The 24194-nt window shown below is 44.9% G+C and overlaps 1 protein-coding gene across 1 annotated transcript in view; it reads right to left on the bottom strand.

The window, feature by feature from the left end:
* Nucleotides 1-265: 265 nt before the first annotated feature.
* Nucleotides 266-24194, bottom strand: part of Tbca (Tubulin binding cofactor A) — a 328515-nt gene continuing 304586 nt past the window's right edge. Inside the window, exon 5 of the transcript XR_013897817.1 lies at nucleotides 266-303. The gene's annotated coding sequence lies outside the window, so the exon portion shown is untranslated. The remainder of the gene's footprint in view (nucleotides 304-24194) is intronic.

Below are 24194 nucleotides of genomic sequence, written 5' to 3' on the forward strand. Positions count from 1 at the left end.
CCATCAGGATCAATCGTGAATAACAGGACGAATTATTAGGCTCCTGTGACTCAGTTGAATAAAATCGTCCCGCATTTGCTTCATTGGAATAGCTTGTAGAGTTGTCCCGAGCATGAGGGGACCTGAAAATGTTTTTAAGGTGGGATGAAAGTGCTTATAACGTGGCCTGTGTTGCAAACTGGGCCTGAAAATGTTGCAAGCTGTTCCTGCAGATAGACAGAGCGACATGGAGGCGATTTGTTTGTGGCCACCCCTAACGGGATTAAGGCGTCTGGCAATAGATAGATAGATAGATAGATGATCCTGCGGGGTATGACAACGCTGCCTTATAATGTTGAAACTCTAAATGTTGCAGGTCTACCTTGCAGTGTCTTGGCTAAATATATATGAATCTAGCATGAAAATGTTGCAAAATATGTCTTGGAGAAAAAATATATTGCAAAAATATGTTCGAAATTGTTGCAGAATGAGCGTTGCAACCCTGCCTTGAAAATGTAGCAAAATATAAATGTAGTCCAGTGTCTTGCAAAGTATAAATGGCCTAGTCCTGTCGTCACTATGTTGCAGAATATATATGTTGTTGCAGAATGTAAATGTTGCAACCCGGCCCTTTAAAATGTTGCAACCCTGCCTTTTAAAATGTTGCAACCCTGCCCTTAAAAATTCTGCAAGTCTCCCTTCAGTATGTGCAAAATAATGTTGTTGCAGAATGTAAATGTTGCAACCCTGCCTTGAATATGTTGCCAGCGTGTCCTGCCTAACCCTGCAGCGCCTGGCCAACATCCCTTTTGTGGTGGTGAGGCCGCGACAACATCACTCACGAGGCCTGAATAATTTGCCTCCTTTGCATGCCTCGATTTTGTTGTGGTTGGTTTGGGGAGGAGATTATGAGGGAGGGGGTATGTGGGAGATGGGGAGTATGTGGAAGGGGGAGTGCATGAGGGAGGGAGGGAGGGGGAGTATGTGAGGGAGAGATCGTAGATAAGGAGGGGAGTATATGAGGGAGAGAGGTGTATGAGTGAAGGGAAGTATGAGGGAGGGAGAGTGTATGATGGGGGATAAGGTATGGGTGGTGTGGTAGGAGCTGAGATAGGGAAAGATACATGGAATTATTATTATTATTATTATGTGGCGTTAGACATATAGTTACCGAGAGAGAGGTAGTTTGTATAGATAAGTTTACGGAAAATAATAATAATTCATAGAGAGATGCTGATAGGTAGGTAGGTTAGTAGGCAGACAGGTAGGCAGTTATGTAGGTAAGTACTATAGGTAGGTAGTTTTTATGTAAGTACCTACACAAAAAAATAATAAAAAATGAGAGCAAACAAGTCATTATCTGGGAGTGGATTTTATAAAGAACTTAGACTGCAAATTGTAAATATTAAGAGGACTTTCAGAAATGGTTATCTAATTGTGTGTGTGTGTGTGTGTGTGTGTGTGTGTGTGTGTGTGTGTGTGTGTGTGTGATATTGTTTAAGTCATCCCTCAAAATTATTAAGCTGGTATATATTAAGAAAAAACCGTACGCCTGTGTCAGTAACTAAACTTTCACTAGAGACTCTAATCAGAAGTTGTGATAAATTCAGCTCTCCATTTCAAACATTCCTTTTGCCATTATTTAAGGAGCGTCATCACTAGGAAATGAAAAATCTGGCGCATTTTTGATAGTATATTCAAAAGGTATGGTATGACAGCCTTGATAGATAGGTAGATAGGTAGGTAGGTAGGTAGGTAGGTAGATAGATAATGTTAAAGTAGGGCACCGTAATACATTCTTCCAAGGCAGGCTTTTATATGAGGGACTGTAGACTAAAAAGGCCTGTCTCAGTTCTTCAAAGGTAACCGTGAATTCCCTAACGTAATGGACAGATCTTTGGCCAATTTATGAATCTTGGTCTATAAGTAAAAATGGGTCTTATGGTATATTTCAAAGTCCTCATTATTATTTTTGTTGCGGCCTGCTGATAAAAGCCTACTCGCTGCCGGATTATTAAACAAAGCAGGCGTCTTACCTGGTGGAAAGGTGGGGAGAAGGTGGAGGGAGGTGGAGAGAAGAGTTGGAGGGAATTGGAGGTAAGGTAGGGGTGAGGAGGCGACGAGAAGGGGTGGAGGTGGAGGGGTGGAGGGAGGGAAAGGAGGCGAATAAAGGTTGAGGGAAGAAGTAAAGAGAGGAGGAAGGGAGAAAGTGGAGGGAGGGAGAGAGAGGAGAGGAGGTGAAGCGATGTGGAGGAAAGGAGGGGAGAAAAGGTGGAGAACGGCGGTGGGGAGAAGGTAGAGGACAGTGGAGGGAGAGGGGGAAGGGCTGGGTGGAGGAAACGAAGAGAAGAGATGGGGAGAGACAGGGGAGAGTCGGAGGATGAGAAGGAGGGGAGAAGGTAGGCAAAGGGGAAGGGGAAGCTCTTTAGAACTCCCTGGCTCACCTGCGCTAAGACTCTGATTATGACACAGGTAAAGAGAGCGCCGACGCCAAGGCAAAGCTACGGAGGATATCCCAAAGCCGACGCAACCACTTATACTTAACCCACTTTGAGTCCCTTTGAGGAACTTTGAGCCTTGTAGCGGGGATGAGGAAGGCTTAAAATAGTGTCTGAAGTCCGGTGTGGGTTTGGGCAGTGTGGCGGTGGTTCTTGGGAGTGGGAAATACGCTTGAAACTCACCTGTTTGGCTGGCTAGGATAATGTCTTACTCGTATATACAGCATTATCGCGGACCCCGGCGTATATATATTCCAGCAAGCAGCATAATATGGCGTGTGGTGGCGGTGTGTGTGTGTGTGTGTGTGTGTGTGTGTGTGTGTGTGTGTGTGTGTGTGTGTGTGTGTGTGAGAGAGAGAGAGAGAGAGAGAGAGAGAGAGAGAAAGAGAGAGGAGTGGGGTAGGGGTTGTATGTGAATGACGGGGGAAGAAGGTTAAGTAAGGAAGGTATCAGGAGTCGTTGATGAGTAGGGACGGAAAGACATGTATTTTACTCTCTCTCTCTCTCTCTCTCTCTCTCCACACACACACACACACACACACACACCTATATATGTTTTTGTATTTCGAGGCTTGGCTCTCAGTGGCTGTGTATTCATCTGTGTGTACATTTTAAAGCTGTGTGCGTAGGTGTTGGCGTGTATGTTAAATTATGTGTACGGGTATTGTTGTCGTTGTGGTCTGTTATTTTATTTTTTCCTGGGTGTACCATCATGTTTTTTTTTTTTATATATATATTTTCCTTTCATTTTATTTTCCACTAATAATGATTGTTTTCATTATTAAACACATTTCAGCATTCGTCATTCGTATCAACATCATCAACATCACCAGCATCAACACCTTTAACCATGGTCATAGCAGATGTTACTAAATATTTACCATCATCCACGCATCATTATCATCATCACCATCACCACTGTCACGATCACCATCATCACCACCACCATCACCACTGTCACCATCATCATCATCACCACCACCATCACCACTGCCACCATCATCACCACCACCATCACCACTGTCACGATCACCATCATCACCACCACCATCACCACAGTCACGATCACCATCATCACCACCACTGCCACCATCATCACCACCTTCATCATCATCACCATCACCACCATCACCATCATCACCACCATCATCATCATCATAATCTTCACAGTTAGGATCAGAAGTTCGCCCATGTAGTCTCCCTCTGCTTCATATTTTAGGCATATTCATCACTTTCCTTCCTGACGCATCATACCAAAGAGAATCATTTGTGGGCAGAGAAACATAGCAGACCTCTCTCACGGCTCAGGAATATTAGAAAGATAAAAGGAAGAATATTAAAAAGATGAAAGGAAGAGGAGATGAAATAGTTTGGGTAGACAGAAAAGCATACCAAACCCCTCACGGCCCAGGAATATTAGAAAGATGAAAGTAAGAAGAGATGTAATAGCTGACCTTTCCCCCCAACTCCGCACGCAAGGTTGATTAATTGGACCATAAAAAGATAAACAGGCATGTCTTGTCCAGCCAGCCTGTCCTTGGTCCTCCTCCTCCCCTCTCAGCTATAGTCAGGTTGTAAGTACGCAGACACACACACTGACTCAGCTTTTGTGTGTGTGTGTGTGTGTGTGTGTGTGTCAACTGAATAACTCAACTTCTTACTAACTACACACATACTGTAGTAGTAATAATAGTAGTAGTTGTAACTGTAGTAGTAGTAGTAGTAGTAATCATCATCATCATCATCATCATCATAACAATAATAATAATAATAATAAGACAGAATCTAAATATGCACCTCTTATATCTCATTCTTAGTACCTTCCCTTAAAATTAATCCCACAATCACTTAAATCCCTAAAGTAAATACCACCAAACCATCCCTAAAAAAGCTGCACCCTTCCACCCTGACCACCCATACGGTCTAATCACCCCTATTATCCCGGGCGGGGGTCATTACCAGCGTCGTTAGTGTCATCATAAACAAGGAGGCAAGGCTGTAATTACATGCTCTTCTCACGCCTTAAATAACATACATGGTTAGCGTCTATGTCTCAATTATTCTTCTGTGTGTGTGTGTGTGTGTGTGTGTGTGTGTGTGTGTGTGTGTGTGTGTGTGTGTGTGTGTGTGTGTGTGTGTGTGTGTGTGTGTGTGTGTGTGTGTGTGTGTAACTGCGAGAAGAAAGAGTAGGTTTTAGATCAGGTACTCGTGTGTGTGTGTGTGTGTGTGTGTGTGTGTGTGTGTGTGTGTGTGTAAGGGAATTTTCAGGTGGAAGTGATATAGGATTTTACTCGTACTTAACCCCTTTAATCATTTATTTTGTTATTTACAGGTGTTCTATCTAGGTGATGCACCCACGTATGCTAATGCCAACCCGTCGTGTGTTAATTCCCAGCACGGCGCAGTTCCGGTGTGTTATGATCGTGTGATATGACCCGGGATAGTCAGCCAGCCGCTCTACTCCCCCCACAAGGTAATGTTTATAGAAATGTTTAGAAATATATAGAATAGCTTGCTTTAATTCATCCACTTTTAGCTTGGCAGAGATTTCCCATAGACCAGTGGCAGAATAAGACAATACTACGGCTCTGTGTCCTTTCTGTAGCACTTCTTCGTGACTGGCACAATAGTCTAGTCTTAATCTCGTTTTATAGCTCAAGAGAGATGGCAGTTCTCCGCCAAGTAAAAGTGAACAGAGTATTAAAAACCTATCCTTGTCTTAGCCTATATATATGGTAGAGTTTGTCATGTGTTCATTGTACTGTCACTCTGAATTTCTCGTTTCGTACTAGCTCTACTTATGGAGAGAGAGAGAGAGAGAGATAATTGTAAGGGATTTTAGAGCTCGGGATTAGGTTGAGAGATTGTGTTTGGTTGTGGGACTGATTTAGGGATTTTGAGGTGATTGGGATTCGTTTGTGTGTGTGTGTGTGTGTGTGTCTGTGTTAAAGCAGTTTAGATGTTTGGGGTTAATACTGGTTATGGATATTTGTGTGGGTATGTGTGGATACAGTGTGGGTATATGTGGATATAGTGTGGGTATGTGTGGATACAGTGTGTGGGTATGTGTGGATATAGTGTGTGGGTATGTGTGGATATAGTGTGTGGGTATGTGTGGATATAGTGTGGGTATGTGTGGATATAGTGTGGGTATGTGTGGATATAGTGTGGGTATGTGTGGATATAGTGTGGGTATGTGTGGATATAGTGTGGATATGTGTGGATACAGTGTATGGGTATGTGTTGATACAGTGTGGGTATGTGTGGATTTAGTGTGGATCTAGTGTGTGGATGGATATCAGTATGAATGGACGTAGTGTGGGTAATAGATATAAAGGTATATGTAGTGTGGATATGATGGTCTGTGTGGGTATCAGGGTGGCCTTAAGTGGATATGGGTGAGAGTATGGATGGTTCAGTTCTTATCTAGCCATCCATCCATTAGTCCTTCCTTATCTGCCTATCGGTCCGTCAATCCTTTTAACTTTATATGGCATCTACCCCGCTCTCTCTCTCTCTCTCTCTCTCTCTGTCTCTCTCTCTCTCTCTCTCTCTCTCTCTCTCTCTCTCTCTCATTTAATTACATCTCATCTCCTCTGATTTTCTTATTTCAGGATCCTCATTCTTTCATCATTTTCACCTTTCATTACCTTTTCTTTCGTCTCCTATTCCATTCTTATTCCCTTTTCCTTCCTTCCCCTTCGTTTTAGCTATCCCACTCCCTTTCCACATCCTTTTCCTTCCTTTCCTCCAATTCTTCCTCCCTCTTTCTCTTTGCTTCCTTCATTCTCCTCTCTGTCCTTCCACCTTTCTCCCTTTCCTCCTGTTCCCGCCTGTTCTCCCTTTCCCCTTTCTCACATTTTCTCCTCTCCCTCTTGTCTCCTTCTCTCCCTCTTCTCTCCTTCTCCCTCCCCTGCCTCTCCTTCCCTCCCTCCTCCCTCCCCTCCTCTTATCTCTCCACCACTACCCCCTCCTGTCACCTTCACTCCCCCCTCCCCCTCTCCCTGTCAGCTACTGGCTACTTCAATCTTGATCTCTCCCTTCCCTCCCCCTCCTCCTGTCTCCCTTCTCTCCCTCACTCTCCCATTCCTCCCTTTCTTCTCCTTCCCTCCCTGGTTTTCCCTTCCCTTATTTTCTTCCTCTTTTTCTTACCTCTTTTCTGCCTGTCTCTCTCTTTCTATCCCACATCCCTCTTCCTCTTCTCTCTTCCCTCCCTCTCTCTCCCTTCCTTCACCCTCTCCTTCTCTCACCCTCTCTTCTTTCCTATTCTGTCAACCCCCTGCCAATTTAATAATCTCTCTTTCCCCTTCGCTTCCTTCTGTCCTATTTCCTCACGTTTCCCCCCCTTGCTTCTCTCCCCTTTCCTCCATTCTCTCCGTCTTTCTTCCTTTCCTCACCCTTCCTTCATACTCTTCCACCTCCCAGGCCTCTCTCCTCTTCCTCTTCCTCTTTTATCCTCATTATGTTCCTTCTTATTCTTCTCCTCCCCATCGTTTTTCTTATCTCTCTTAATTCTCTTCCTTCATCGTTATCTCCCATTCCTTATTTTTCATTTTCTTCCTCCTCTTCCTTCCTCCTTTCTTCATGCCTGTTTTCTTCTCGTCTCTCTCACTTTCCAGCTTCCTTTTTTTTTTTTTACCATTTTCTTTTATTGATTTTATTCCTTCCTTCCCATCATTCTCTCTCTCTCTCTCTCTCTCTCTCTCTCTCTCTCTCTCTCTCTCTCTCTCTCTCTCTCTCTCTTCCTGTGACCTTTCCCTCTCTTTTCCTTTGTCTCTCCCTTATCTCCTTCATCTGTGCCTCCTCTACCCCTCTCCACACCTCCTCCCCCTCCTCTCTTTCTCTCCCTCTCTCTCCCTTCCCCTAATTTTCCGCTCTCCTTTTTCATACATTAATACATTTTCTTTTTCCATCGTCCTTCCTTTCACTTTTCATCGTCCTTTTCCTTCGACTCCTTCCACTTCTTTCCACCCTTTTCCTTTCCTTTTTTTTCCTCCTTTTTTTCCCCTTCTCTGTATTCTTACCCTCCTCATTTTTCCTATCACTTTCCTCTTCTTACTTTCTGTCGCTTCGTTTGTCTGTTACCTTCGTGATTTATTTCTCTCCTTTCTCTCCTCTCTACCTCTTTCATATATTCTTGTGCATTTCTTTTCTTTATTCTTATTCTCATTTTTCTTATCACTATATCTTTCTTTCTTCATGTACTGTATTGTTTTCATCTTTCTATTCATTTGTAGTCATTATTTTTCAGTCATCTTTCGCTTCTCTTTACCATTTCCGTCCTTTCTCCTTGCATTTTCTTCCATCATTCCTTTATTCTCGTCGTCTCATTTTTCTTATCACTACCCCTCTCTTCCTTCATGCACTCTATTATTTCATCTTTCACTCCTCTCTCTATTTACCATTTCCTTCCTTTCTCCTTCCATTTCCCTTCATTTCTCTATTCACTCTCCTCATTTTCTTCATACCTTCCTCATCTTCCTTCATGCATTCTGTTATTTCATCTTTCACACATCTCTCTTCTCCACTATATTCTTCCTTTCATCTTCCATTTTTTTCCGCTATTTCTTTATTCACTTTTCCTGTTCTCACTTTCTTCATATATCTGTCCTCCTCTTCTTTCAGTCATTTTTTTTTTCCATCTGTTATTCATCTCTTTCTTCGTTACGATATCCTTTCACCTTCCACTTTTTTTCCACTATTTCTATTCATTCTTCTCATTCTCCTTACTTTTTCTTATCTCACTCCTTCACTTCCTTAATATCAATACCTGAGATGCATTAAGGAGTCGGAATCGCTTGGTTAAAATCTTAGCCTTGTATCTGGTATCCCCCTTACCTTCCGAATTATAACTAGCCGAGAGAGAGATAGGAATCGGAATAATTCTCTCTCTCTCTCTCTCTCTTTCTCTCTCTCTCTCTCTCTCTCTCTCTCTCTCTCTCTCGCTTGACCATCTTTCTCCTGGACACATAAAAATTGTTTTCTATCTAACAGGCTCAAAAAAAAAAAAAAAAAAAAAAAAAAAAGATGGACTGGTTTTGTTAGCTTTCCTTTTTATCTCCTTTTTCTTTGTACTTCATCCTACCTTTCCTCCATCCTTCCTCCTACCTCCCTCCCTCCTTCCTTTCCTTCTACCTTTCCTCTCCCTCCCTCTTTCCATTCCCTTATCTCTCCCCGCCACCCTTTCCTCCTTCTTTACCTCATCTCCCTTCTGTTTATCATCCCTTCTCTCCACTAATTCTTTCTCTCTCACCTTCCATCCTTCCCTTTCCTCCTCTCCCTCCCTCGTTTCCTCCCTCTTATCTCTCCCTGTCACCCTTCCCTCCCTGCCTCTATCTTCATTTTACTTATCCTCCCTTTACTTCACTCCACCTCCATTATTCTTTCTCTCCCTCCTTCCATCTTCTTCCACCCTCTCTCCCTCCCTCTTTATCTCTCCCTACCACCCTTTCCTCCCTGCCTTTCCCTATCTATGCCATCTTCCTTTTACTTATCCTCCCTTTAGTTCTCTTCACCTCCCCTAATTCTTTCCCAACTTCCATCCTCGTTCTTCCTCTCTTCCTTCCTTATCTCTCCCTGCCACCCTTTCCTCCCTGGCTCTCCCTATCACCGCCATCTCCCTCATAGACCTGCTCAGAACACGACCCAGCCTGGCCACCGCCCTGTGTAACCTATAGGGGTCATTTTCTCCTGTCTGGGGATAGGAGAGACCGACCTTATGGCCCTTAAATACTGTCAGCTTAGGAGATTAGGTTTATCAGTCTTTCTTCCAGCCTCACTCTCTCTCTCTCTCTCTCTCTCTCTCTCTCTCTCATTTCCATTTTCCTTCCTTCTATCCTTTATATTGTTTTTCATTCATTTTTTTCTTTTCGCCTTCCTCCCCTCATCCCTTCATCCTCCCTTCTTTCTCAGCTCCCTTCATCATCCCTGTATTTCCTCCCTTCCTTCCTCCTTCCCCTGTTTCTTATGCCCCATCTTATTTTTTTCTCCCTTATTACCCTCCAACCTTCTTCCATTCCTCCCCTTTTTTCAATTCCTCCTTTTTTCCCCTCATCAACCTTTCTTCTCCCTTTTCCCTTTGTTCCCATCTTCCTACCCTCCATTTTTCTCCAAACTGCTTTCCCCCCTTCCTCTTTTCCTCCCTTTCTTCTTCCTTCACTCCTTCCTCTTCCTGCCTTCTTCCTCTTCTCCCTCACAGTCCTCATTCTCTCTTCCTTTCTGCCTCCCCACCTTGCATCCTCTCCTCCCTTTCCCATTTCTTCCCTTCATCCTCAACTGTCTTTCCCTTCCCTTCCTCCTGTCTTCCCCCCTTTCCTCATCCTCTCTTCCTTTCCCCTCACTTCGTCCTCCCATCCTTTCTTTCTCTCCTCCCTTCCTTCTTTTTCCCTTTCTCTCCTCTCTTCCTTCTTTCCTCCCTTTCTCTCCTCCCTTCCTGCTTTCCTCCCTTCCTGCTTTCCTCCCTTTCTCTCCTCACATCCTTTCTCTTTCCTATCCTCTCCTGTCCCTTCCTCCTCTCATCTTCCTCCCTTCTTACCTATCCTTCCCCTTTCTGTATAATCTTCCTCCATACCCCCTTATTCATTGTCTTCTCCCATTCCCCTCCTCCCTTTGTACTTCCACATCTGTCTCATTCTCTCATTCCTTTTATTTCCCTTTTCTTCCGTACCTTTTATCTCTCCTCCTCCTCTTCATCATCATCATTATCATCATCATCATCATCATCATCATCTTCAACTTCATCATCATCATCATCATCATCGTCATCATCATCATCTCCTCCTCCTCTTCCTCCTTCTCCTCCTCCTCCTCCTCCTCCTCCTCCTCGTTAATACAGTCGTCACGTCGCCTCGCTCCTCCACTTCGCCATTTTTCGTCCGCCTGTGCCCGTCCAGCCTGGCCCGGCGTATATTCTTCTATCAGGCCAGGGCTGTCGGGGCCTGCTATCTGCGGTGCTGTCGCTGTCTCCCGCCGCTCAACAGGTGGCGCCTTAACCCCTCCCCCTCCCTCTCCCCTTCCCCTTCGCCTTCCTCCTCCCCCTCCCCTTCGCCTTCCTCCTCCCCTTCCCCCCGCCAGATGACCCTCCGTCGTGATAATGGTCGCGATAACAGTGGCTGCCTGATACACGGCTCCATCCTCGCCTTCCTGTCCTGCTCTTTACTGTATATATATAAAGAGAGAGAGAGAGAGAGAGAATCATCATCCAACTCATCCAGAGAAGAGAATGTTATAGATGTTTCTCTGTATATATGAAGTCGTGTCAGTAAACAGTATGAGAGAGAGAGAGAGAGAGAGAGAGAGATACCCTTCAGTCCCCCGTGTAAGGTTCCGAGTGTGACAGTGTGTACGTGTGAGCTCCAAGTTCGTGGCAGTTTTTATTCCTCTGCCAAATGAAGTCTGTTTCGCCTTTATTCAGCTTTAATGCCATCTTTTTCGCGTGTAGGTTAGAGAATTGTAGATGTGAGGGCAGGGCAACAGAAGCTTAAGTCACACACACACACACACACACACACACACACACACACACACACACACACACACACACACACACACACACACACACACACACACACACACACACACACACACACACACACACACACACACACACACACACACACACACACACACACACACACACACACACACACACACACACACACACACACACACACTAACTGTAGATATGAAGGGAGGGCAACACAAGCTTAAGTCATGTACACAACACCTAGGTAGCACACACACACACACACACACACACACACACACACACACACACACACACACACACACACACACACACACACACACACACACACACACACACCATCCAATCAACCACCCCATTTTTCTCCCCCAACCTCCCTTCACCATGACCATCTCAATTTTTATCCCCAGCCTAATCTCACCCTTTGCCTAATAAAAATCGCTGTAGGTCCATTTAATGCAGTGAGGTAATTACAAAAAACTACAGGAGCAATTAGTAGGTCGCAGCTCATTAGGGTTTGGAAGTAATCAGTGGAATAATTAGGACTGAGTCTTTTTGAATACTGATCATATTTAATGTCCGGAGGGATTACTGATGGAGTAGGTGAGGCTTGGCTAAGTGTGGTGTGGGTGTGGGGTGTGGGTGAGGTTGTGGGTGTGTGGGTGTGAGTGAGGGCTGGGTGGTTGTGGGTGTGGGTGAGGTGAGTGTGGATGTGGGTGTGGGTGTGGGTGGGATTGTGAGTACGGTGTGAGTGAGGGCAGGGTGGTTGTGGGTGTGGGTGAGGTGAGGGCGTATGTGGGATGTGGGTGCGATTGTAGATTTAGGGAAAGGTATGGGTGAGGACTGGGTAGGTCTGGGTGTGGATGGGGTGAGTGTTTGCATATGTGAGTATGGGTGAGTGAGGGCTCGGTATGGGTGTTGGTGTGGGTGAAGACTGGGTGGGTGTGGGGAAAGGAATAGGTTTGGGTGTGTATGTGGGTGTAGGTATGGGTGTGAGTGATGCTTGGATGGGTTTGGGAAAGGTGAGTAGATGAGTATGTGGGTGTGGGTGAGGGCTGGGTGGGTGAGTGGGTCTCGGTGGGGTGTAGGCGAGGGATGAGTGGATGGACGTGGGTGTGGAGGAATTCTGGATGTGGATGTGAGTGGTAGGATGTGTTTTTCCTGCAAGTTGGTAATTGTTTCTTGTTGTGGACTGACGGGTGGATGTGAGTGGGTGTGGAATTGTGCTGGTTAAGGACTACTGTGTGTGTGTGTGTGCGTGTGTGTGTGTGTGTGTGTGTGTGTGTAGGTATGAGGGGATGAATGAATGAAAATACATGTGAGTTTGTGAGTATAAATGGATGGGCTGATTTGAGAGAGAGAGAGAGAAACATGTCCCCACATTATATCTTTTGAATTACTTAGCACTCATTTGTTCCCTATAACATTCCTCTCTTTATTTCCCTCTTCTTTTTTCTTCCTCTCTCTCTCTCTCTCTCTCTCTCTCTCTCTCTCTCTCTCTCTCTCTCTCTCTCTCTCTCCCTTTGATGGCTAGGTTTGATTAGAATGAAAATCTGTGCCAAATTAAGATGAACGGGGTAGAGGAACAGGAAGGACAAAATACCTAAAAAATATCACTACCTGAGGGTGCAAACGAGTGAAAATCTGGACCAAGTTAAAGTGAAAGGAGTATAGCTTTAAGAGGAGTATAAACTTAGGATATCAGGAGTTGGCTTCAATGTATCAGTACTCCCAGGTGACACACGGTAGGCCAGGTGTGAGTAGGTGTGTTCCAGCCTGTGTCTCACCTGTCAGCACTCACTTTGTTACCTGAGCCTTACCTTTGACGGATTTTTTGTATTTTTTTGTTCCAGCCCCACCCAGAATAGTCCATTCTCTCTCTCTCTCTCTCTCTCTCTCTCTCTCTCTCTCTCTCTCTCTCTCTCTCTCACACACACACACACACACACACACACACACACACACACACACACACACACACACCCGTCTTTGAGGAGGGGGGCAGAGTCGATTGGGGATACACACCAAACTCCCTGGACAGATAAAGGGATGAGAAGGAGATGAAGACTGGCTATCAATTCCTATTTTTACATCAACCTATCCATCTTCATATCTATATCTGTGAATTTCTGTGTTTAGCTGTATCTGCATATTTATACATCTATCTCTGTGTATTGTATATCTATCTATCTATCTATATCTATCTGTCTGTGTATCTTTCTCTCTCTCTGTCTGTTTATCTCTGTGTAATTATTAGTCTCTGTCCACCTTATCAGTTACTATCTCTTTCCAGGTCTTCTGTCTCTGTCTATATACTTGCCTTCCATTCTTCTGTCAGTCTGTCTCTTGCCCGATCCCGCGTCCTGTGAGGGGTGGGTTAACAAGAGACCTGTAAGCATGTCTGTACTTACTCATTAACGAGGCTTCTTCCCACGACACACCACACCTTCATTCTCTCTCTCTCTCTCTCTCTCTCTCTCTCTCTCTCTCTCTCTCTCTCTCTCTCTCAACCACCTCAAAGACCACAAAGCTTAAAAAAAAAACACACACAGGAACCTCATAGGCATTCCCGCTAAAAGAAAACAGTGAGAGAGAGAGAGAGAGAGAGAGAGAGAGAGAGAGAGAGAGAGAGAGAGAGAGAGAGAGAGAGAGAGAGAGCAGTAGAGATAGAAAAGAGGATCACAGGGTTTGCAAATTGCCATGAAAGCGAGGCAGATCCAGAGAGATAGAGACAGAGAACTTCCAGCAGGGGGGGAGGGGGAAAAGCACAGGTCTCAAAGGAAGGAAAATTGGTTTGGGAGGGGAAATGTGGAGGTATTACTTGTATCCCTCTGAAGGTGGAGGGGGAGGGAGAGAGAGAGAGAGAGAGAGAGAGGGAAGGGGGTGGGGGAGAGAATTAATAGAGGAGGAGGAGATGTAGGGGGCGGGTGTTGGAGGGGGGAGGAGAAGGTGGAGGAGGTGGGGGGAGGGGGAGATGGAAGGGAGGAAGAGAAGGAAGGCTGAGAGGAAGATGGATGAAAATGGGTGAAGTTTAGTGGAAGAACTGAGAGAGAGAGAGAGAGAGAGAGAGAGAGAGAGAGAGGAATATATACAAGGAAAGCATACCGTATCAGTGGACAAAGCCAGAATACACACACCAATAGTTTTTTCACATGCATATACAGTAAAGTCATCTGAAATGTGAACCCTGTAGACTGCAGGCTGAAGATGGCCCCCTGCAGTCCACCATCCGTCTTTTGGGGGATAAGGAAGTAGAGGAAGTGCATAGGCAGGCAGATGACCCGCCTTGTTATATCAGTGTCACCACATGAAGGCTTCCCTCTCTATACCAGGTTGTAAATCAAATGGGAAATCTTAGAAGAAATAGTGAAGAAACGAAGAAAAAAAATGGATGATAGGAGAACAGGTGAATTGCGTGATACAGGTGAGGGGAAAGAGACAGGGCGTGAGACGGAAAAAGGTAACGAGAGAGGGGAGAAGGTGGATGGAGGGGAGAGAAACGAAGGAGGGGAGGAGAGTGGAGGTGAAGGAGAGAGGGGAGGAGAAAAATAAGAGACGGGGAGCCGAGAATGGGAGAGAGGGGAGGCAGGGAGAGCGGAAAGGCGGAAGAGAGTGAGGAGGGAGGAGGAGAGAAAGTACACGAGGGAGAGGGGAGGTATGGTACTGGAGGGGAGAGAGAGAGAGAGAGAGAGAGAAGGGGAGAGAAGAATGGCGGTGATTGAGTAATTAGGGAGTAAAGAAACCGCGGGAAAGAGAAGGGGAAGAGGAATAGAAGGTACGGAGAAAGTGATGGAAAAAGAGACAGAGAAAAGTGAGGCAAAGAAGATGAATAATATGTGGAAGCAATGAAAATGAACAGAAAGGTGGGAGGAAAGCTAGAGAGAGAGAGAGAGTGGATGTGGATGTAGGGTGACAGGGAAGAGGGTTGCAGAAAGAGAAGAAGAAAGGGGTGTGTGGGGAGAGAGAGAGAAAAAAAAAGAGAGGTATAAAAAGAGGGAAAAAGAGTATATAGAAAGGGGTATAGAGGAATGAGAGGCGGAGGGAAGGAATGTATGGGGATAAACAGAGGAATGGGGAGGGTATGTATGGGGATAAACGGAGGAATGGGGATGGTATGTATGGGGATAAGCAGAAGAATGGGGAGGGTATGTATGGAGATAAGCAGAGGAATGGGGAGGGTATGTATGGGGATAAGCAGAGGAATGGGGAGGGTATGTATGGAGATAAGCAGAGGAATGGGGAGGGAATGTATGGGGATAAGCAGAGGAATGGGGAGGGTATGTATGGGGATAAGCAGAGGAATGGGGAGGGAATGTATGGGGATAAGCAGAGGAATGGGGAGGGAATGTATGGGGATAAGCAGAGGAATGGGGAGGAAAGGCAGTGGGTAGACCATTTCACGCCTGAGGCTGCGATTTGTGCTCCCAGCCGCGAAAAAGAGGTCGGGGTGATGGGGGAGTGGCAGCTGGTGGTAGCGGGGGTTCGAGAGGTTAGGTTAGCTTAAAGAAATACCCGGAGGCGCCAGAAGGGTTATCACTGAAATACTAGACGTTGAGCAGGAGTTTACACGTGGAGAAGCAGCGGCGTCCATCCGGGAGCCAAACCCTCTCAAATTTCCCTGAACCTCGCCGTGGGAAGGACCCCTGATCGTAATACACTTAACGCGAATTATCAAGCGAATAGCCTAGAAAAAAAGTATAAAATTAAACCGCCAAGACCAAGAAATTATCAGCCTTAATAGGAGAAAAATAAAAGAGCAATAATTAAAAAGCAACTTAAAATTTTCAGAGAGAGAGGGAGAGAGAGATGGGTATTTGAAGGTGTTGTGAGCGAGGTATTGTTTGTGCAGTGGGGATGGTAATGTGCAGGGGTGTATGTGTTGGAATTAACCATTGTCTTAGTGTACGTGTTTTTGATGGTAGGAATGGATCAAGGTTGTGTGTGTGTGTGTGTGTGTGTGTGTGTGTGTGTGTGAGAGAGAGAGAGAGAGAGAGAGAGAGAGAGAGAGAGAGAATGATGTGGCGATTCGTGGACTTATATATATTACACACACACACACACACACACACAAATAAAAAAATGTGACGAAAAAAGGAGAAGACAGAGGCAAGGGAAATAAGAAAAACCCAACTTATACAGCATACAGGAGCTGCTGAGGGACGGACAAGGCTTTGGAAGGACGGTGGGAATAAAATATAACTCAGCATCTACTTGAAGAATATCGTTTCAGGGGTGCGAGAATGCAAGGTGAGCGGGGGATCTCACTATCCACTCAAATTCAGGTGTCTCTACAGTGAGTGACAAGCCAGATAATTTCTTTTAGCCCAGGAAACCATTCACAGCGCAAGAATGTATTCATATTATTAAACAAACTCCTGGTAACCTCAAGGAGAAAGGTGCTTCAACAGAGAGGGGTTTGTGTCTCAGAAATGTGTGGATTTTAATATTCATGCAATGTAACTCAGGGAAGTGCAACTGGTCACCCTTGTTTTGAATATCGGGGAGAAGCAGCCTTGTCCCGAACTTCTACGCTCTTATGGGGCAGTAAAGGACTGAATGGCACATAGGTAAAGATCGAACATAAAGCATGAGAACCGTCGTCATATTTTAGGGGTAAACACTCCAAGAAGTAAAGATCGAGGATAAAGTATACGTAAAAGGAGAGTTCATATTGTAAGGGTGAACACTCTAACAAGTGAAGATCGAGGATAAACTTTATAAAACTTCGTAATATTGTAAGGGTGAACACTCCAACGTGGGATAGCGCGCGAATAAAACACCAGCTCAAAATAACAGCATGGGCGAGAGAAATACGATATCGGTACATCAAACACTGAACCCCCCTCTCCATCGGCTCAACAGTAACCCCATATACAGACATCAAAGAGTCAACACATGCACACCATCACCCCACACCCCTCACAGTCACACCGCCACTCATGTTAACACCCCACACACAGCACACTTCCCTACCAACCCACCTACTTCCCTACCACCACACCACTGCACATCCTTACACCACACTCACACCACCACCCCTACCACCACCTCACCTTGACACCATCTCAATACCCACCTACTCCATCCCACACCTCCTTACACCTCCTTACCACCACCTGCTCCCTACTACACCACCACCACATTTCCTTGCCACCACACATGCTAACACCCACTCTACCCCACCCCACCTCCCAACCACTTACCTACTCCCTAGCACCACACCGTCACACCTCCCTGCTAGACCCGACCACATCCCCCACTGCATCCCACTCTTATCACCACACTTGCCACCACACTACACACACTACCGCCACACAAAGCCGCCTCTTATATCATCTCACCAAATCACTGAAAAAAAAAAAAAAAAAATCGCTTCCAGACTCCTTCACTCCACCACTGCTATAAAAGTTTTGTCCTACCACCACTACCACCACCACCACCATCACATCACCTCCATCACCACCACCACCACACCGTCATCCCATGCCCCTCCCGCCACCACACCAGTTACCACCTAAAAACTGAACTCGCTCTCTCCACTCCCAGCCACACCACCACAGTCACCTCAGATGTACAACAGCGAGTGTAAAAAAAAAAAAAAAAAAAAAAAAGGCACCATGCAGATTATTTACGAAACAATATGACAACACGGGCGTCAAATGCGTGTTGATCGCGTATTTTTGTACTGTGTGCTTAAAGTGATACAAAATCTATCTATCTATATACCTAGGCTGCTTCCCCCAAGGAAAGGGAGGTAGCCGAGACAGGACGACACACTCCCCATTTACTCATCCGTTCAAACACATTCATTCGCATCTTAGCCCCAAAGGGGAGAACAGACAGATCTTCACCGCACCACACCGCACAAGGGTCAACTGCGCAATGCAATCAGTGACATCCGCAGCAGGGCCCGACAGCAAAACTGGTTTACCCCTGCCACATCATAACAGACCCATCCCCTTACCCGCACCTGACCTGACTAGCTGATCAGACCAAATGCGGGAGAATATCCCCTCAGGGCTGCGTCATCACTTATTCATTCACAATTTCTCTCCATTTACTTCTGTCACGCACAGCCACTCTTCCTTGCTCAACAGACATCCCTCTCGCATCCAGCGCTCTCTTCACACTGTCCATCCATCCTATTCGTGGTCTTCCTCTCAGCCTTACACCTCTCACATCAGATCTAGTTATCTTTTTCACCAATCGTTCATTATCCATTCTCTCCATATGCCCAAACCATCGCAACACCCTCTGCTCAACTCTACCAGCCATCTCCCGAACAACTCCAGTTCTCCTTCGCACTTCATCATTTCGCACCCGATCCATACACGTCACTCCACACATACTCCTCAGACACCTCATCTCCATTACATTCAAACTTTTCCTCTCTGCTACACCCATATTCCATGTTTCAGCCCCATATAACGCAGTTGGTACCACAACACCCTCATACAGCCTTCTCTTTACATCCATTCTAAGCGAACGACATTTAAACACTTTTTTCATTCCTCCCAGCACCTTTCCTACTTCATTTATTCTAAACTTCACTTCTGCATCTATTCTTCCATCCACAGCAACATGTGACCCTAGATATTTAAAACAATCTACCTCCTCAAGCAACTCACCATTCAAAACTATATTCATCCCCCTACCATCTATCAACCTCGTACACTTCATCACTTTACTCTTATTCTCATTTACTTTCAATTTCCTCCTTTCACACACCCTTCCAAACTCCTCTACCAACTGTCTCAATCTCTCCCTCTGAATCAGTCACCAGTGCAGTATCATCTGCAAACAGCAGCTGCTTCAGATTCCACTCTCCACCATCAACATTCACCAGACTCAGACCTCCACCTAAAACTCATGCATTCACCTCCCTTACAACACCATCCATGTAAATATTAAACAACCAAGGTGACATCACACATCCCTGTCGCAGCCCCACTCTCACGGGAAACCAATCACTCACAGCATTTCCCACTCTTACACACGCTCTACTATTTACATAAAAACTTTTCACCCCTTTTAGTAACCTACCATCAAGTCCATACAATCTTAAAACAGTCCACAAAGCCTCCCTATCAATTCTATCATACGCTTTCTCTAAATCCATAAATGCCCAAAACACATCCTTGCCTTTTGCTAAATACTTTTCACACACTTGTCTCACAGCAAACACCTGATCAACGCATCCCCTCCCCTCTCCTAAAGCCACACTGCTCATCACCAATCACTCCCTCTGTACCCTCTCTAACTCTCATAATTAACACTCTACCATACACCTTACCTACAACACTCAACAGACTTATACCCCTAAAGCTAGTACATTCATACTTATCACCCTTACCTTTATACAACAGGACCACACAAGCACTTGCCCAGTCAATTGGCACCATACCTTTCTCAAAGCACACATTCAACAATCTTACTAACCAGTCAACAATAGTCACTCCACCACCCTTCAGGCATTCCACAGCACACCCGTCCATACCTGCAGCTTTCCCTGTTTTCATCTCCTTTACTGCCTTCTCCACTTCCACCTTCGTGATCAAAGAATCATTCAACTCTCCCAACACATTTATTCCTTGCACCCTTCCATCCGCCCCAATCTCAGCCACTCTTTCCTCCTCTACATTTAACAATCTTTCAAAATACTCTGCCCATCTCTTCCTTACTGCATCCATCTCAATTAACATCCTTCCATCCTCTGCTTTTACTCGTTCTTCCTTCCCAGACTCTCCCTTTCGCACCCATTTCACCTCCTTCCAAAACATTTTCTTATTCTGTTGAAAATTCTCTGTCAGCCGCCTACCCCACCCCTCATCTGCTGCCACTTTAGCATCACGCACAGCCCTTCTCGCTCTATTCCTCTTCTCCTTATACCTTTCATATGACATCTCATCCTTCCTCTGCAGCCACACTTCATATGCACGTCTCTTCTCAGCCACAGCCATACTTACTTCCTCGCACCACCATTCACTTCCTTTTCTTACACCACCACCCACACGTCTCACACCACACACCTCTTCTGCATGCCCCACCACAGCATTCTTAAACAACTGCCATTCCTCCTCCACGCTGCCATTTTCCCGATCTTTCACTGCGTTCCACTCATCTTTCAATTTCTCCTGATACTCTATCTTTTCTCTCTTTTATCCAACTCACTGACTTTCAAAACCTCCCTGCCACACCTAACCCTCCTAGCTCTCACCCATCTCTTACCTACTCTTAACTTTCCCTCCACCAGGTAGTGGTCAGACATACCTCCACCCTCCCCTCTCAGAACTCTCACATCTAACAATCTTCCTATTACATTCCTAGACACAACCACATAGTCCATCAAAGCTCTATCAACAACCCTTCCACCCTCCTGTCTCACCCATGTATACTTATAAATATCTTTCTTCTCAAACAGCGTATTCCCAATCACCATCTCTCGCTCAGCACACATCGCTATCATTCGTTCCCCATTTTCATTTCCTCCAGGCACACCATGCATACCAACTACGCCTTCAACTGCTACATTTCCCACTCTAGCATTCAAATCTCCCATCATTACCACATTCACATTCGCTCCAAAACTCTGCAGACACTCATCAACATCATTCCAGAAAGACTCCCTCTCTTCTTCATCCTTTTCACTACCAGGCCCATATGCACTCACAAACACCCACAACTCACGTTCAAATTTCGCTTTCACCCACATCAGTCTCGATGACACCTCCTTCCATTCAATCACACATTGCTGTACTTCCGGACTCACTAACAAGGCCACACCTTCTCTTGCCCTTCCTCTATCAACACCTGACAATCTTCCATTCACACTTCCAAACATAGACTCCCCCTTCCCTTTCATCTTCGTTTCACTCAAAGCTAACACATCCAACTTTCTTCTCACAAACATTCTCCCAATCTCCTCCCTTTTAGCCTCAATCGTACTACATCCACGCACATTCATAGACCCAATCTTCAGGGTACGGGGATAACTCCATCCCCCATCCCTTTCTCTGGCCTGTCTCTTTTTAGGAACTAAAAAACAAAGGAGGGGGTCCCTAGTCCCCTCACCCCGCCCCTTTTAGTCGCCTTTTACGACACGCAGGGAATACGGTGGCAGTATTCTTCCTAACACAACCTGGCCGCAGAGTAGTAGTACCACCCCATAGTGCGGCCAGGTTGTGTCCCCCCCGCCACAGGTATTTTTTTTTTCCGTACCATATGTCACCCCTTTGGCGCTAACACCCACCGTCTGTGGTATTAGTGGGATTGGTTTTACATGGTGGGTCTTGTCTGTTTTAGCGAAATTCAAATCTTTAAACTGTTCCCTGCCCCAGGCGGGAACCGAATTTGCGTTCATTAGGGCATCAGGCCCCGTCTCTACCGACTCAGCCAGCACCTTTCCCCCTCTGTAACCCATCTCCTTTGAAATGTCCCGGCAGCTGAGTAAAATCGTCTGGGAGCAACGAGAATAAAGATAAATTAAAATTACCCCACTGAGAAGCTGAGACCACTCGCAGCGAAGGTTTTAACCCTATCAGGTTTTTTGGGCCGGTCAGATTAACTATAAATTATGTCTGTGCTAGAGTCAGCCACTCTCATGCTAATCCACATCTTCGCGGCGCGATATTTTGATTTGATCGCTCTGTGTAAATACGCTTTTCCTGATAGAATGTTGGTTGTGGTGTCATTTTAAAGCTGATTTGTTGTACTTTATCGTATTATGTTCAAAAAAAGAGAACAAAGAAAATTTAAAGTCAAAATGACGAGTTGAAGTTAGACGAAAAACAAAAATTTTATACCTTGCAGTAGAAAAATATTCGGAAAAGAAACTAATAAAGGTATATAAATCTGGTTTAAATCATACAAAACTACAATAAATTACCTTTACAATGATATATGCATTATGGTTATTTCTGCATTTTATTGATTGGTCAGTGTAAGTACACTTTTTATGATAGGATGCTGGTTTTGGTGTTATTTTGAAGCTGAGTAGTTGTACTTTATCGTTGTATGTTAAAAGGAAATAAAAGAAAATACAAGTGAAAATGACGAGTTGAAGTTAGGCGAAAACCAAAAATTTCATAACATGCCGTACAAAAATATTTGGCAAAAAAAAAAAAATAAAGATATATCTGGTTTAAACCATACAGAACTACAATAAATTACCTTTACAGTGATATGTAGATTATGGCTATTTCTGCATTTTATTACGCGGCAAAGCGAAAGGAAAATGATGTACAATTTTGTATGAGTCTCGGCCACAGATTCGTGTTTCAATCTTTTTCTTTGATCGGTCAGTGTAAATACACTTTTTATGATGGGATGCTGGTTGTGGTGTCATTTTGAAGCTGAATAGCTGTACTTTATCGTAGTATGCTCAAAAAAGGAAAACAAAGGAAGTAAAAAGTCAAAATGACGAGTTGAATTTAGGTGAAAACCAAAAACTTTATACATGGCAATAGAAAAATATTTAGTAAAACACAAGAAAGATATATAAATCTGGTTTAAACCATGCAAAACTACAAAACTACTGCCCACCACGCACAGAGCAAATATTCCGTGACATTATGCCCAAGTCTCTTTGTTATGACACGTAAACGCAATTTATGGTGAATATTTTACAAAAGTATCTTTAAATGATGCATAAACACATCACTGGAATCTCTGAGGTAGGATTTGAAATAATGCAAAAACGTGTCATTGGAATCTCAAAGGGTTAATTATCTCCAAACTCTAAATTTTCCAAAGATAACTGGCTCTCCTCCTGTACCCTGAATAAAGACCCTGGATTCAACGGATCTATATTTTCCCTGCCATCAGATTTCATGGCTGAGTGTGCCACCCGCCCATGAAACGAGACAAGGGCAAATTCAGCTCGGAGTCGGGGGCCAAATACCACATGTTGAAATAAATCGTAAATCCAGGTCGCTTTGCCATCGGTATAGCCTTGACCACCTCCCCCGTTTTCCCTTAACTCTTCGTTGATTCTGACTTGCAATTTTAAAAAGTGCAATGTGCCTTTAGCCATGAACGAATGAGTACCAGACACGTTGAGCAACACACTTTTATGTGGTATCACCTGAGATCATACGCTTTCGTTAGCCAAACAACTTTGCATATTATGTACCCCCACAATATACCTGTCCTCACAAATTCACTTAAACTATACGCATTTTACGAGAAAACATACATTACCCAAACATGTACGCTTCAGAAATTTATTAGTGCTCAAAAGACAGTTAAAAATAAGGCAGCTATCATTAGTATACCATGGGCAACTCCTCCATGGCATAAACAGTTGGCGTTGAATGAGCCGTTTCTGCAACACACGAGAAATGAGAGAGAGAGAGAGAGAGAGAGAGAAGGAAGGAAGGAAGGAGGTATGGAAACTGGAAAATGATGCAAGGTAGACATTGATGCCACAGAGACGTCCCCGCAACACACGAAAACTGGTCACGTGATCCATGGACCATCCTCTTAATAACCAAACATCCATGAAGCCTGCTAGTGCCAATTTTAATATTCAAAAAAGATAATACAAAAATTGCGCCGCCATTACGGGTCCAACGGTACCCTGGAGTGCACTGTGGCGGTGATTTTTAGCTGCGTCTTTATTTATGGTATTGCCTGGCCTGGTGCTGGAGGAGGGGGCTTTCACGTGGTGGCACTGATATCACTAGGCGGTGGAGCTGCCTGGTTATATAAACGTCCCCCTAGGCCCTCCCTATCCCCCAAAGAAGAATGGTGGACTGCAGAATGATAGATTCGGCCTGCAGTCCACTGGGTTCACGTTCAGATGAGCCTAGGATACTACTACTACTACTACTACTACTACCATTACCACTACCACTACTACTGCTACTGCTACTACTACTACTACTACTACTACTACTTCCCAAACCTTAACGTGAACACCACAAAAATAAGATGGAAGACGTGGTAACGAAAAGAAAGGAGGGAGAAAAGGAGAAGGAAGGGAAGGGGAGGGAAGGAAAGAAGTACGGGGAGGAAAGGGCAAAGAGATACAAGGAGAGGTAAAAAGGGAGAAGGAAAGGAGGAGGGGGGGGGAAGAAAGAGGTGTGGAGAGGAAAGGGACAAGAGAAACAAGGAGAGGGAGAAATGAAGGAAGGAAAGGGAAGGAAGTAAAGAAGTATGGAAGTAAATGGATCCTGTGACTGAGGTGAGGCGTGGTGAACATATTGGCCTTGAGACTAAGCAATATTTATTTA

Source organism: Coenobita brevimanus, chromosome 58 (genome assembly GCF_032717465.1).
Source record: "Coenobita brevimanus isolate Jiangsu-jjx chromosome 58, ASM3271746v2, whole genome shotgun sequence".
In the NCBI taxonomy this organism is placed as follows: domain Eukaryota; kingdom Metazoa; phylum Arthropoda; class Malacostraca; order Decapoda; family Coenobitidae; genus Coenobita; species Coenobita brevimanus.